We start from the raw sequence: 6,000 nt of genomic DNA, 5'->3' as shown, positions 1-6,000 counted from the left end.
TGGTTTCAGGCTTATCAAACTCAGATCGCATACCAAGTGAATGGATTTCGTTCAAGTTAGAAACTGCCATCTTGATCGTTGCCATTTTATTGGCAAAGAATGTCGCAAGTACTCTGCAGAGACCTGGTTGACAAGTTAATGGGTGGTTGGAGTGCAGCAAAGCCATCCCGACGCCCCACAGTGCATGGGGGTCCTGAGCTGACTCATTGAAGTGCAGAGCATAGAATGATCTGCGAAATTGAATAATACGTCGTTTGTCAGATCTGCATGTGGCTCTGTAAGCGAATCAGAGAGTCTCGAAACCAGTTTTCTAACAAAGACGCTCCACCCTGTTCTGCATCGCAGTGATCGCCTCTGGTAACAGCCAGTTCCAGCATTATTTTCCCATTATCTTTGTGCTTAATACGGATGGTCTAGTCGTTTCCAAGTTGCACGTCACAAGACTCTGATCTGAAATACCTACGTCTTCAATTACAACTTCGATGACAGTTGCAGCATCAACGGATGTGAAGATGTGATCAAGGATATTTCCCAAGAGACATGTTGCACTGTTGATTTTTCAGGTGAAACTGTAACTGTCGATAATGTTGGCGAGATCGATACTGATTTAACCACAAGAACCAGTCGTTTCGGTACAGTTCTGGTCACCACAGATAATGAAGTGAGAGCCAAATGACCCACAGTCTGGCAAACCGGAAAGCTTGGAAAATTATTCTGACAGCGGCGATGATGGCTGTCGATAGATGACAGCGATCGTTATTTTCACAAGCAGCAGCTCGATTGACGTGATTGTTAATGAGTCATTCAGAACTTTAACGCAGATGCCTTTATGGTGAATCAGTGCGATCCCACCACCATGCAGGCTGCCAGTGCCAGGCTTCCCGAAGATGATGCACATTTGCAATAGCGTATCCATTACGTGGAGCCTCACACTTAATTATGCCTCGTGAGTCGCCATATACCCAGGTTTCGGTAATGGCCAATATGTCCAGTCCACAATCATTGATCAGATCCTGAATCAGTGTCGTCGTGTTGTATATGATGCGTGCATTGACCTATCCAAAGTTGAGGATACCCGACATCAGCAGCAGTATGATGAGGTGAGTGCTCTGTCGTGATCATGTGGATGTAGGGTAGAAGAAGAAGTGACCAGATCTGCAGTACAACCATGTAATGTGACTAACTCGGAGATGGTAAGACTTGGAAGGACTTCTTTATCAGCGAGCACCATCGGGATTAACCCATGCAATATTTAGTCTGTCTATTATCAGCAACGCTACTCAGTCAGGACAGTTGGTAGGCTGTCTTACTGACGGCGCCCCGACATGGTAGAGATGGAGACGACAACGAGAAGAACGGCGACGATGGACTTCAGCAGCACGACGGGGATCCCACTCCAACAACAGCCCCGAGGTCCCCCACAGGGGCCTCTCTCATACTGTCAGCTTGGCCTCGCTCCGCCCTGGCCACGCCCTCTTTCTGGAGCATACTTTCGGGTTACTGGTGTGCCCCTTCTGTGACCTTTCCCCGCGATGCCCCTCTCGTGTATATCCTGGCTTGCTGACGTCAGGACTGCCGTACGCCGCAGATCCCCTTTTCTTCCAGTAGCCAGCACTATGCCACTACACATGTATGAGGCATTGTAACAAGTGACGAATACGGTCAGGTAGGGGTCGGCATGCTCACAGCAGATCATAGGACGAACGGTGTGGAATCTCAATGGTTTGAACTGAAGAGCTCGCCGATCAGTGCTTCCTTTTGCACGTAAGATGCTGAGCCGAGTATGGTGGAGAGTGCCACCTCGGTATCAGCGACGTTTGGATGAGATTAGTATTGGTTTGTCGATCAAAGTCAAGAGAAGTTCCAGGTATGGCCCTCCGTTATCATTGGAATAGGGGATGCATTCCTTAACCAGACCCCTTGGCTCGCTCAGCCGGAGTCCAGCGAGAGATGGGCCCAGCCGCAAATAGCCAGGCAGCAACAACAGAAGCAGAAGTCGCAGGATCGCCATTGTAAGGTGTTGTTGTTGCATCTGTTGTTGCTATTGTTGTTGCTGCTGTTGTTTTTGTTGCTGTTGTTTTTGGTGCTACTATTCTCGTTGAGGTTGTTGCTTGTGTTACCAGTGTAAACGCAGCATGCTCGCGTCCCTTGATGGTGTAACGCCTTTGAATGCCTGTAAATCGACGCCTTTGCTTAACGCCTTTAATTGATGCCTTTATATCAACACCTTTGATCGATACCTTCAAATTGACGCCTTTGATCCACTCTAACACTGTAAACTCTCACACTGTAAACTCTAACAGTATAACCTATAAACGATACCACTATAAATGATCACACTATTAACTATAACACTATAAACTAAAGTGATATAAACTTTTTATATTTCTACCTACGTCGATTTAACGAAAGACCCAAAGAGTATGGATTCCTGCAGTCACGAAAGCTTCAAATCAAGATTGATATAAACTATAACACTATAAACTATACCACTATAAACTAAAATACGATGACACAGTGCTCGTATTGGAATCGCATTGTGATCACATTAGAATCGCACTGTGCTCATTACAGGAGTTTTATTTTTGACTCAAACATCTCCATTTTCTTCTAACATTCGCTTTATGTGCAAGACTGCTTATTTTCATCTCCGTAAAATTTCTTGTATCCATAACTGTCTCTCTTATACGGCTGTGCATAAACAATAATTCATGCATTTGTTATCTCCAGGCAGGACTATTGCACTTTTCTGTTATATGTTATTTCCTTGTCTCTCATCTAGCGTGTACAATATGTGCAAAATGCAGCTGCAAGAGTACTCCCTCATACCCAAAAGCGTCATCATGTTGCGCCCATTATACGATCCCTCCACTGGCTACCTATTCAGTCTAAAATCACTTTCAAGATTAGACTTAAAATTATTAATGGGCTAGCCCCTGCCTATCTTCCCCCCTCTCATTTCAAATTATTCCTGCACCTCGGGTTCTCCACTATGCTTCAATCGAGGTTTGCTGTCCACTCCAAAAAAATAACACAAATCGATTGGTGGACGAGCGGTCACATGTGCAGCCTCCACAGTCTGGAACACTATCCCCGCTACACATCCGACAAATCAAATAAATTAACTTATTCAAATCGAAACTGAAGAGCTATTTATTTGTCCAAGAATACGCTAGAAAGTAGGCATTTATATTTTGGTTCAACTGGCTCACAACTCCTTTGGCCACTCGATCACCCCCTCTTGCGAAGGTTCTCCAAAATCTGGCGAAATGTTGGGATTGTGGTCAGGAGTTTTGAGACTGAACGGATTTATTTATTTATTTTCTCTGTGATTATATTTTCTTGTTACATGTATTTATTTATCAATATTTATGTATCTATTTTTAGTTTTTGATTCGCTAAGTAGTGGGGTTTTGTTTTTTTGTATTATCTTTGCAAGGGACTGGTTAATTGATGTGCAGTGTTGATGGGATACAATGGCATTAATTACGCTATTTCAATGCTAAATTCTATGCTAATTCCTTTGTCAAGGGGTGCCTTTGCGGATGTGTATGCTTTAACTTTAACATAGCCATTTCTGTGACCAGTCACAAGCTAATCACTCAGCCATTTCAATGCTAAATGATATGCTAATTCCTTTGTCAAGGGGTGCCTCTGCGGATGTGTATGCTTTAACTTAGCTATTTCAATGCTAAATTCTATGCTAATTCCTTTGTCAAGGCGCTTTGTTTTTTCTCACACAGCTTAAAGGTCGTGATCTCAGTGTGGCTTTCTCACTCCAGCGCTGTCCTCCAGACAGTCTCGTCCCCTTCACCTGATGAAGGCCGCTTGTGTTGTGACCGAAACGTCGTGAGAATATTATTGTGTTATTTTATTTTATCAATGTATTATTTTATTCTCATTCTACGTGACTTTACCGAAAGAACCAAAGAAGATGAATCCTTGCAGTCACGAAAGCTTTAAATCGAAATTTACGCTATATAAATTACAATATTCTTACTTGTCATCTGTGAAAAGAGCTAAATATCTAATCAGATTACTTAGAAATCTGGAAACGGAAAGAGACACCTAGATATACATTGAAATATATAGATATTCATAGAGACCCACAGAGATGCATAGAGACCCATAGAGATACATAGAGGGCCATAGACATACACAGAGACCCATAGATGTATATATCTAAACACAGACAGGCTCACAGAGACTCGTAGAAATACATAGCGACTCCCAGAGACCCATGGAAACCCGTAGATGTACAGGCTTATAGAGATGTAACTTACTGAACTGCCTCTTCTGGATGTCTGCGAACAAAAAGATTCACAGCTCATCGGATTCATCCAGTCTAAATAAAAATTCTGAAAATTAAGATTCTGATATCTGGATGAGACCAACTGAGTATTCTTACAAATTAGACTATCCTGGGAACTGAGTTTTAAAAGAGTTCCAGAAAACGCTTCTCTTTGGTATTGTGTGAGAGTGTATGACGTGCGTGAACGTTTACAATGTTGCTGTGTGACTTTACTCTGTGTGTATGTGTGAGTTTCAGAGGGGGGAGCATATATACAACGGTCAGTGGGCTGTGCTATGAACCCGGCAATCTTAGTTCAATTCCCGCTTACGACCACCAACATCAGTGACGGTTATCTGAACCGGTCTTGACCCTCCCCTAGGCTGACTCAGCCTCAAATGAGTAGCTTGTGCGACGTGAAAACATCGCTACTGGGGAGGCAATGTCGGTCAGGCGTAGTGCTGGCCACCCAGCCCCTCGTGTACCGTGCAGGCCTTTATGGCTGCTACTCACTGACTGACTTTGTCTTTGTCTGTGTCTATAGGTTTGACGTCTGCTCACGTGTCTACGTCCCAGGAAACCAGGTCATGTCGCTGTGCCGTGCTCTCTTTAACATAACACGCGCACTCTGCCACCCGCAAAGTGCCAACTCGGATCTTCTGGACACGTTGCTGCACATTGAGGACCTGGTGGGCCAGGAAAACACAACGCAGGTGGCTATGGTCTCTGTGATGAGTCTATGGGTCTCTGTATGTGCCTCTATGGGTCTCTGTTTGTGCTTCAATGGGTCTCTGTATGTGAGTCTATGGGTATCTGTGTGTGGGAGTCTGTGGTTCACTGTGTGAGTCTGTCGGTCTCTGAGTGGTGAGTCTATGGATCTCTGTGTGATAAGTCTATGCGTATCTGTGTGGTGAGTCTATGGGTTTATGTACGAGTTTGTGGATCTCTGTGTGATAAGGCTATGCGAATCTGTGTGGTGGGTCTATGGTTTTATTATGAGTTTGTGGATTTCTGTGTGATAAGTCTATGCGTATCTGTGTGGTGGGTCTATGGGTTTATGTATGAGTTTGTGGATCTCTGTGTGATAAGTCTATGTGTATCTGTGTGGTGGGTCTATGGGTTTAAGTATGTGTTTGTGGATCTCTGTGTGATAAGTCTATGTGTATCTGTGTGGTGGGTCTATGGGTTTATGTATGAGTTTGTGGATCTCTGTGTGATAAGTCTATGTGTATCTGTGTTTGTGGATCTCTGTGTGATAAGTCTATGTGTATCTGTGTGGTGGGTCTATGGGTTTATGTATGAGTTTGTGGATCTCTGTGTGATAAGTCTATGTGTATCTGTGTGGTGGGTCTATGGGTTTATGTATGAGTTTGTGGATCTCTGTGTGATAAGTCTATGTGTATCTGTGTGGTGGGTCTATGGGTTTATGTATGAGTTTGTGGATCTGTGTGATAAGTCTATGTGTATCTGTGTGATGGGTCTATGGGTTTATGTATGAGTTTGTGGATCTCCGTGTGATAAGTCTATGTGTATCTGTGTGGTGGGTCTATGGGTTTATGTATGAGTTTGTGGATCTCTGTGTGATAAGTCTATGTGTATCTGTGTGGTGGGTCTATGGGTTTATGTATGAGTTTGTGGATCTCTGTGTGATACGTCTATGTGTATCTGTGTGGTGGGTCTATGGGTTTATGTATGAGTTTGTGGATCTA

Source organism: Petromyzon marinus, chromosome 69 (genome assembly GCF_048934315.1).
Source record: "Petromyzon marinus isolate PM22_M1 ecotype Great Lakes invasive population chromosome 69, UKy_Petmar_22M1.pri1.0, whole genome shotgun sequence".
NCBI classification, from domain to species: domain Eukaryota; kingdom Metazoa; phylum Chordata; class Hyperoartia; order Petromyzontiformes; family Petromyzontidae; genus Petromyzon; species Petromyzon marinus.
This window is presented reverse-complemented; position numbering follows the sequence as displayed.